This window comes from Panicum virgatum, chromosome 4K (genome assembly GCF_016808335.1).
Source record: "Panicum virgatum strain AP13 chromosome 4K, P.virgatum_v5, whole genome shotgun sequence".
Classification (NCBI taxonomy): domain Eukaryota; kingdom Viridiplantae; phylum Streptophyta; class Magnoliopsida; order Poales; family Poaceae; genus Panicum; species Panicum virgatum.
Window position 1 is genome coordinate 17,985,219 of NC_053139.1, and position 10,786 is coordinate 17,996,004.

Below are 10,786 nucleotides of genomic sequence, written 5' to 3' on the forward strand. Positions count from 1 at the left end.
TCATTCCTGCACCCTTCTTGATTATCGGCGGCCCATTCCCCTCTTTCGTTAGGCCCTTTCTCTTCGTACTTATTTCAACAAGTGTAAATTGGTATAAATCCATGAACGATCAAATGCACACAAATCACTTCAAAGTTAGAGTATTTCTTATCATTTCTGCAATCGAGGCACGAACAGTACATTGTTGTTTCAAACCTCGCTTCCATGTCGGCCCTCGCAATCTGTATGAAAGACTTCAAACTCCTCAAGTACTGCGGACAACAATGGCTAGAAAGGCCCATCCAACTTCTATCCTCCATCTACATTCACAATACACAAGATTTTTTAACAATTAATTGAAGATCGAGGAGGGGAGGAGGAGGGAATGGGGAGATCAAGGGGAATAATTTTGAGCTCTAACCTTACACGACCCCCATATCGCCCAAAAGCGTCATCCCCTACTGCCTCTACCCAAGATCGAGGGCAGTTGACTGCCCGAGCGGCGGCTGCTAGAGGGGAAATACTAGGTCAAGATCAATTGTGATGAGCAAGGTTTATAGGTGATGGACGTCATAGTAGTCCATGACTTATACTAGAGAGCTCATGTCACTTGTGAAATGAGTACAAGTGACGGGCATCGTTTATGGGTGATAGACGTCGTAGTAGTCCGTCACTTATACTAAAGAGCTCACGTCACCTGTGACATGATTACAGGTGACGGGCTCCACATACCGCCCGTCACCTATATCTTTGTCACTCGGGAGTCGGAACCATCATTGTCCTCTCCGCAACTGCGCGCCGTTTCGAATTCCGGCCTCTCGCCATTATAAATACTGCCTCTCAGCTGCTCTTCTTCTCCACTCGCCACTGTTGTCATCCCCTCACATCACACAATTGCTCTCGCGCAGCCGCAGCCGCCGCAATGTCGGGTTCAGTCTCTCCCTCTAGCCGCGACAGCCGCCGCCGCCGCTGCTTCGTCCAAGCGGTGGACTCATCGTCGTCGTCGTCGTCTTCCTCTATCTAATCCCCTTGTCGCCCTCGCCTTCATCCTCCATCACCTCCTGCTCGGGTCCCTGCTCCAGCCCCTGCTCCGGCTCCGGCTCTGACACCAGCGGTGGAGGACTTCGATCCAGATCACCCCTTCGGCCACGGTGACGCCTGGGCAATCGGCGTCCTGAGTTGAACTAATCCCTCTTCCGCCTTGGGAGACCTTTGGTGAACGCGCCACTGGTGAAGAGCGTCGCCGGATATGTTTATGCCATCTTCAGGGTGGCGGAAGTTATCAGGGGGCTGCCACAACTATGTATATCGTAGTTTGTATGTAGCTCCCTTTATATATATATGATGAACTTCTGCCTTGTTATCTCGCAACAATATCATAATTTTCACCCTTTTGTTATCTCGCGCTATTCTCAGCATTGTTACATCGCAATTTTCATCCTTTTGTTAGAACCGCGGTGATGTTTTATTTGTCTGACAAAAATTGGCTAAGTTCGTGGATATTGGTAAGACAAGGCATACACATAGGTGACAAACTATACATGTAATGCGTCACCATTCAAGTACCATAGGTTAAGCGCATCACAAGACGCAGTGACGCGCTAAGTAAAGGCCGTCACCTTCGCTTCTTGGCCCGTCACCTTTGAATGTACTTTAGGTGACGGGCGAAGAATGTGGCCTGTCACCTCTAGTCTAGGCGACGGGCGTTGTTAAGACCCGTCACCTATCCTCTCTTAAAGGTGACGGGCCACATTTCTGGCAAAGCCTCGCGAGGCCCCAAACTGGTTCGAGGTGATGCGCGGAGATAAAGCTGTCACCTCTACTTGTAGGGTGACGGGCAACAACTGCAGGTCACCGACGTAGGTGCCGCTAGTATGGCCGCCCGCTGTTGCTGCCGTTGATGATGAGAGCTGTTGTCCTCGTTCATCATTCACCAACGAGTTTCGTTCTGATGCACCGGTGGCGCTCGGATCCACTTCGCCGTGAAATTTCTAGATGGTGTAATTGTCGACAAAACCATAGCGGGCGTCTCATTTTTTTGGAGCAGGTGGCCAAGGAATTTTTTGCCCGGGCACATGGGTGGCGGTCTAGTCTTAGGATTGACTGTCATTAGTTTGTCCGGTTTTGTAAGACTTTTGTAGGCTGTGTGTCTTTTTGGCAGAGGTCGGGAAAATTTCAAAACGATGTATCATCTTGATGTATCACTTTGAAATTAATAAAATTTCCCTTTTCCAAAAAAAACTAATTATGCTGGTATCCTATTGCAGGGCAGATGCATCTAATAATGATTGTGCTTCGATCATATGCCGGAATCTTGATGATGGGGATGATGATGCAAGCAAAACAAAATATTCAGAAAAGGGCAGAGAATAACCTTGCAGCAATCATGAGTTATGTATGTATTCGGATTAGAAACATAGCATGCCACCATGGAGAATATTAGTGGCTCAAAGTTCATTTGCACTAAATACATTGTGTACAAAGTTATGGACTTATGGCACAAGCATATCTTGAGTTGACCGTTCATATCCAATCAGAAAGAGTGAGATCCAGCTAACAACAATAAAAAGCCGTTCTAAAATATTACCCTCTAAATCTTCATTTAGAGAGTCGTTTAGCAAAGAAAAATCTATATCTTTGTACTCTCCAACAGATTTTCTATATCGTGCATAGTCTAGACTCTAGAGAGCAATTCTTGCTCTCCATCTTTGGCTAGCGAGAAATCCAGAATAGTGAAGGTCTATATTTAGATATCCATTTGAAGAGGCTGCTGAAGGGTAATTTTTAACCAAAATCTCTATTTCTGATGATACAAAGAGTCTCTTGGAGATGCTTAGGATAGTTTTAACTATCCATACAAGAATTAACCACTTTCTAACTCCCTAGCATTTATTTGTGGGCCTTAATTCTTTATTATTGAATAAATATAGGCCTACCCCAAATAGTCCAACACACATCCAACAAGTTAAACGTTTCATACAGAGAAAAAACAAAAACACACAGTAGTTGATCTGAACAAAAAGCAAATATTTCACTCAAGAAAGCCCTCGATCAATCTGCAGGCACAATATATATTTTTTAATACAACAGCAAATATTAATCAAGTAGATTCTGTCATACAAATCTGTAGAGCCATTGCACACCATCGGTCTCTGGTCGATTATTACATCATTATATATACTATATTTTCTTGGATCAAGGATAAAGCCCCTCACAGGCCATCCATGCACATGCGCTCTTCTATGGTGACGTACTTCATGTCCGGGTACAGCTCCGTAGCCTCCAGTCCCACAGTGTTGGCCACGCTGGCAGTGACCTTCTCACTCATCTTCGCCTCGCCCACGACGAGGGACGCATGCACAATCGCCAGCTGAAAGTTGAGAGGGAACGCGGACTCTGCGCCAAAGGCAGACCGCGAGTGAATCACATTAATTATCCGCGTGTAAAGGTTGTGTGAGAAAAATGAAATAGAGACCGGAAGGTCCTTCCGGAAGTTTGTGAATGTACCTTGTACTTTCTTGATGAGATCTTCCTCACACACATGGTATTTCGGGAACGTCTTGCCGATTTTATTCTCCCGAATAGAGAGGCGAGTCGGTTAAGAGAGCACAGGTTCATCGGAGGCCGGACGTGCAATATCCTGTTAAGTGTACGTGGGTCTTCCATCGTTCGTATAGCGAGTGCGCTAATATCCTTCTCATTTACGAGATAAGCTGCCTGCGGATGTCATCATATTATGATTATTAGTTGAAGAATTGCATTGGGACCTTGTTGTTGGGAACTCGTCATGAAATGCAAGTGATCGGTACGAGGATTATCTGTCCCGTTACCTTGAGCTTCTCCATCGCCTAAGATAGTAGTTAACCCAGTGTCGGAAGGGTTTCCAAATCTTGGCACCAAGAAGCCTTGAGTCAAGTTGCCACGGATGATGGTGTGAGGCACCCCTGCAGCTCTCAGAGCTTCACGGACTCGAAGTTTGGCCCCAAAAATGCTCCTCACGGGCTCCAGCATCTGCTCCGCTAGCTCCACAGCGATGCAGAATTCAGATGGCATAAACCGCTGCAAATATTTTTTTTTCTCGGTTATAATTCGGCATCTCCGATCCTAATTAACCGATCGACGAGCATTATAAGATTTAGCCTTATTTTTCACAATATACATATCATGACAAAGTAACTCATCATACCTCATTAAAAGTCCTAAATCCACAAGGAAATTAAAAGGCAAAATAGTCAAAGTCATCCCTGAACTACGGGGCTTGGCTCAATTTGATCCCTGAACTAAGAAAACATCCATTTACCCTCTGAACTATCCTAACCGGCCCAAAATTATCCTTGAGTCTGACTTGGCACATCACGTAGGCTCCTCCAATCACTGTCTAGTTAGCTTGGGTGAAATACTCTTTTTACCCTCCATCCATAGAGCAAATTTAACACGAGCAGCTTCCAGCCCACATCAAGCCGACCATTCCCTCCCCAGCCAGGTCGTCGCCCCTCCTAGGTAGCGCATGTCGGCAATGGAGAGAGCGGCCCGTTGTGTTATATGCTCTATGGATAGAGGGTAAAAAGGGTATTTCACACCCCAAGCTAACTGAGCGGTGACTGCTGTGGCGTGCCATGTCACATTCAATGATGAAGTTGGACCGGTTAGGATAGTTCAGAGACTAAATTGAATGTTTTCATAGTTCAGGGATCAAATTGAGCCGAGCCCAATAGTTTAAGAACAATTTTGGCTATTTTACCAAATTAAAACAAAGGAGATAGAGCATAGGTCCTAGCTAAATATGTGCATAAATGTGTGTGTGTATATGTATATATATATATATATATATATATATATATATATATATGAAAATTCATTTCTACACTCGCTTGTGTATCTCATCATATATTACATATCTGACCCAACGAAAAGTATGTACACGGAGTATGTGATCATACTTGAACATCTGTGATGGTATATACATTAGATATGTAACTATATATTAAAGTATGTGGACATACTTATTTATTTACTAATAATAAGGTATAACCATATATATTTAAAAAAGTAGGACTGCTTTTGAAATTTTTTATGTATATAACTTTGAAATATGTTAGAATAAGTATATGAACATACTTAAATTGATAAATGAGTATGAGAACATACACACAGTCTTATACTGATGATGATAGTAGCTACACGCAAGTATAAAAAAAACTCATCATATATATATATGACTTCTTGTATCACCGCGACAATCTTGAGCTGGCTTTCTACCTCCTCTACCAAAGTGTGGCCGACGGCGCAGATCACCACATCCGCCTGCCCGATGGCCGCCACCAATGCCTCACGATCGTTGATGTCCCCCTATGGCGTATGGCGGTCACAACAAATAAGCTATATAGGTTAATTAACTTAGAAGTAATCATGCAATGCAAGCGGACAAAGGCAAATCCCCATCGATATATCGATCACTAATCATACGTACATGGACAAGGCTGGCGCCACAGGTCACGAAATCCTCTAACAGCCTGGCCCTATCGCACTGTTGGAGAAAGGCTTATTAGTGCCGGTCACAGGACGTGTTAGTGCCGGTCCCTGTGACCGGCACTAAATGGCCGGCATTAACGTGACAACACGTTAGTGCCGGCTACTTTGACCGGCACTAACGTGCGCGGTCACGAGCGGTCTCAGGCATCCACTTTAGTGCCGGCTGGTATTACTGGCCGGCACTAAATGTTTTTTTCTTTTTTTTCTTTTCTTTTTTTATACATATTGCTATGCGTATTTGTATCATATTAGGACCGTATTGCAGACTAATACTAGGACCGTATTAGTACCGTATTGCACAATAATATTAGAACCGTATTATTAACTTATTGCACACTAATATTAGGATCGCATCACACTAATATAATATTACATATATATAATATATGTACATACATATATAGTTCATATATGGAACACTTAGGAGTTCAAAAGTACTTGAAATATTACAAATTATTAAGCATCAACTGTAGTAACGTATCAGCTTCCTCGTCGTCGGATCTTCTTTGGCGACGCTTGTACGGAGATCGCCATGAAATTCCCCTTTAGGATTTATGACTTCATCGAGCACGAATCCGCACATAGCTTCTTGAATTGCCTTGACCCGAGCCATTTCAATGAGTTCTTCTTTCATCCTCCAATGCTGTCATATTTTCAGATAAAAACATTAGAATAAAAAATAATGAATTAAAATAATGAGCAGATATGATTGTGCTCACATACATTGAATGCCTCCTGTGTCATTTGCCCTTTTTCACTTGCATAGGTGTCGATCCACTCGCATACGTAGTATCCACATAAGTTGTTTCCTAGCTCCTGTCTCCAACACTATGGGCAAATGTGGGTTACAATATAAAATTTTCCTGATGTTTATTACGAATGACACTAGTAGCGAGAATATATTCATACCGGAAAATCGGTCAGCCAACGAAGAGGCTCGATTTCACCTTTCAAGCCTATGTGTTTGCGGAGGTAGCGACTCCATACAGTATTTATCACCTCGATGAGATCTTGGTACTTTGATTTATCTTGCCTTAATGAGTCGTACACCTAGATCTTGGTACCTGTGAGAAGAATGCATCTATTTTTTACACTTTCATTTGCCTATCGACTTATTTTAGGAGCTTAAGCTATCACCAGTATATACTTCAGCAATCCTTGTCTTCAAAATGCAAGCTTTAGGTAGTGTTTAATCTTTAGATAAAATATATCCAGAAAATGTCATAAAGTATAGCAAATATTTATTTAAAAAGAAATAAATTTGGTGAGAGATATTAACATCCTATATTGCACTTCTATCATAAAGTATAACTCAAAACCTTAAGAAGGGTTAAGTGTGAGTGTACTCAAAACAGGATATTAACATCCTATATTGCACTTCTATCAAGTTAATACATAAATGGGAATGTCTGCATAAGTAGCTATATTGGTATGGCAGTGGTAATACTAATTCGATGGAAGTGCCAAGTGTTAGCCTGATAAAAAATAACTGGTCAAACTGGCCTTGCAAATATAAGGAACCTAAGAATTTCTTAGCAGCAACTTTGCCTTGGCACACACTAAGGCATTTTCCTTAGCAGCTAGAAACCAACATGACTATCTGCAGTCTAGCACATGAACTGGCATGTTATAAACTGCAGTGATGGAAGCCAGTACTAAAGGTCTAAAATTACAGTAGCTGTATGGTACAATAAGGTAATATAAATCAATTGATAAAATTCAGAAGCAGATGGCACACTGCTGAACACATCAAAGTAAATTCAGGTTATCTTGCATCTAGAAATTTGATTGCAAGCTCAGTTAAAGCTCGAAGGCTACATCTGCCACAGATAGAAAGATAAGGAACCACCTGAATGTAATCGCAATGGAACACTTCATCAATATTTACTTGCTTCTATTTCCTCTACACTGAAAAAGAAAACTAAAAACTGCATAAACACGAATATGGGGGAAAAATAGGAATCTGAATCCTAGAGCAAAGGAATTGGTTTGACAAGAACACAGCAAAAGAATTTGTCTCGCGAGTGTTCTAAGGGTTGTGATGGCTTCCTCGGTGTCCTCCCTCTAATGGGAGATGATCGAACAGTAAGATCAGCTTCTCGGCTACCCGTACCGGTGCTAATTGCTAAGGGTTAAGCATGGCGTGCTGCCGACAGTGGGCAGCAAAAGCTTGGGCGAGGAAGCAGGGGTAGACAACGGCGCAGTGAGAGGAAGTGAAGCAAGCAAAGGACCGGAAGATCGGCCTTACCAAGAGTGCACCCATGGTGGTCGTGGCCGGTGCAGGGCGACGTCGGGGCGCGGCGCCGGGGACGAGGTCGTGGTGGCGGCGCACGGGGCCGGCGTAGGGCGGCGTCGGGGTGCCGAGGATGACAAGGTCGGGGCGCGGACTTCGATGATGAGGTTGGTGCGGCGGCGTCGGGGCGGCGTCGGCGCGGCGGCCGGGGGACGCGTAGGGCTGCGCGGCCGGCACGGCGTGCCGGGCCGAGGAGGTCGATGGCGACCCATAGCGGTGCACGTGGGCGACGGCCGGCTGGGGATCCACGCGCGGCCGGGAGCTGGGGCGGCGGCGCACGCGCACGGGCGTGCGAGCAGGACGTGCGGCCGGGGCGACGATGTCGATCTGAAAATTGTGATTTGTGGGAGAGAAGGGAAGGTGATTTGTTGGGGAGTGTTTGGTTAGTGCCGGCTGGTATTATCAGCCGGCACTAACGTCCCCCCTGTGACATCATCGGGACAAGTTAGTGCCGGCTGGTAATCCTAGCCGGCACTAACATACGAACGCTAGTGCCGGCTAGTATTACCAACCGGCACTAATCTGTCTAAACTGGCGGGAAAGAAAATTTGGCCGCGCCAAATCTCTTTTCCACAAAATTTTTAATACTAGTAAATTTATTCATAATAGGCTTAATAATTAGATTAATATAACAAAAATTGATATATTTATTTTTAAGCATATTATTAATTATATCTATACAATAATAATAGTAATTGAATAAATTAACAAATATGCTTCCATTATCAATTATGTGTAGCTTATAGGATTTATAGTATATTTGAGGAGTACCAGACGAGACCTTGAATTTCTTTTTTCCGGAGGTGATTCCATAGAGTATCTCTTTTTCGGAGGTGATTCCATAGAGTATCTCTTTTCCGGAATTTTTTTTATTTTCGCAAACACTACATGGACAACACATTAAACTCTTTGGCGACCTATTTGTCATTGCCGTCTTGAGAAAAGGATCTAAACCTTGAACCCACGACGAGGTGCTCCAACTGTCGTGTATTCATTGCCGGTCCATCTGTAATTAATTACCGTATAAAAACAAAAATCAATTCTACATATCTCAAATTGGCATAATTGTCGCTAAAAGAACATACACAAATAAATGTCTCAACATCCAACACAAACTATCCAAAGGCATTAGAATATGCAAACTATCGGCGAAACTTATTTCTTATGGAACTTATGTACAAATTAAAAAAATCATGCTCATTATCTCTAAAAACAAGTTACTATTAAGTAATTCGAAAAAAATTTGTAAATGTGTCATAGGCCACCTATCTAGTAAACCTAAAGTAAATAGCAAAATAAATTGGCACAATAACATATACACATGTCACCATGAAATAATTCGAAAAAATCGTTCTAAATGTGTGATAGTCTAGTAAACCTTCTCTAAAAACAACAAATAATTCTACCTTGCTCAAATTAATGAGCAAATTGATAAATCATGTTCATTTTCCCTCATCCTTAAAATCCTTAAAATTTTGCATAATAACATATACACATGTCCCTGTGAAATAATTCAAAAAAATTACTCTAAATGTGTCATAGTCAAACTATCTAGTAAACTTTCTCTAAAAATTAACTAATCAATCCTACTTTGCTCAAATTAATGAATAAATTGAAAAATTATGCTCATTTTTCCTCAACCTTAAAATCACTATTTTCTTTATCTAGAAAGCATGAAACAAAGAATAAACACCGTGAAAGAAGAGTGAAAGAAGCTACTAAACTTTGGTGCACTTGGATGGATGAAATCCTCACAAATTTTAGAGAAAATGGATAGCACCGTGAAAGAAGAGTGAAAGGAGGGGATGGTTTATACGGGGCAAGTTAGTGCCGGCTAGTGGATTTAGCCGGCACTAAACATCGACGTTTAGTGCCGGCTAGAACTACCAGCCGGCACTAACTTGCCCGTGCCAAGTTAGTGCCGGCCAGGCTCCGCAGCCGGCACTAAGATGACTTCTGACTGTTGTGGCTGCGCTGCTGACCGTTGGGGGATGGCACGTTAGTGCCGGCTGGGGTTGCTAGCCGGCACTAACATACCTGCCGGGTACTGTTCAGGCACGTTAGTGCCGGCTCCTAGTTGACCGACACTAACGTGATGGTACCAATATCCACTTCTCCAGTAGTGTCGTCGTCGGTGTCGGCACCGGCGGCCACTGGTCGGATGAGCACGGCCGTCGAGTGGCCGGCGTTAAGGCTCGCCATCACGAGGTGACGCCCTATCTTTCCCGTCCCACCAATTACCAGTACCCGACTCGACATCTTCGTTGTACGTACAAATAGGTTTTTTCTGTATAAGTTCACTCGGCTTAAGTTCGATCAAGTCTAGTCTACTTTCAGCTCAACTTTGTGTCAGCCGATTATGTATATATGCATTCATCAGCGCTACTTAACGACTGCGTCCATGGCCTATATATATATATATATTCACAGCTCAATTTTATATTGGTCAATAACAAGTTATATAGTATATATTTGCATTAATGAGCTAGCTAAGGGCAATCCCGCCCATAGTATCTATGAGTAGTGTCTCTGTAGTCAAATAATCAAGATACCACCTTTAGGATTCATGATGTTTTGGTACGGATTCTTATTAAGCTCACTTTCTTTTCTCTACCTATCATATCTATTCTCCATTTATTATGGAGACATCACCTCACTCCAAATGCACAACTTGTAGTGTCTAATGTATTGGGCTATGTTTTGATTTTGGGTCTTGCATGAGACCCAGTTTCTTCCCCTCTCTCTCTCCACTCTCTCTCATTTATTATGGTGTCATATAAGCTAAAAATCCTATGTAGCAATGTAGTTAATACCATGGATACCATCCTGCATGAAGAGATAAGAATGCTCTAATGACTCGGCGTGCATATGGTATATATTCATGGCTCGACTTTTTATTGCCCAATACACATCTGCATTGATGAGTTGCCTAATGACTGACGTTCGTTCATGTGTCCGTGATGTTTCCATGTTTTTTCCAAT

General features: G+C 42.9%; 1 long non-coding RNA gene and 1 pseudogene across 1 annotated transcript; both read right to left on the minus strand.

The window, feature by feature from the left end:
• Positions 1 to 3,190: 3,190 nt before the first annotated feature.
• Positions 3,191 to 3,824, minus strand: LOC120701986 (annotated as a pseudogene).
• A 2,462-nt stretch (positions 3,825 to 6,286) lies between these two features.
• On the minus strand, positions 6,287 to 7,908 carry LOC120705105. Its single transcript, XR_005687783.1, has 3 exons — positions 7,760 to 7,908; positions 6,421 to 6,575; positions 6,287 to 6,339 (listed from the first exon to the last, which is right to left on the minus strand). It is a non-coding gene; the product is annotated as an uncharacterized LOC120705105 (long non-coding RNA).
• Between the last annotated feature and the right edge of the window lie 2,878 nt (positions 7,909 to 10,786).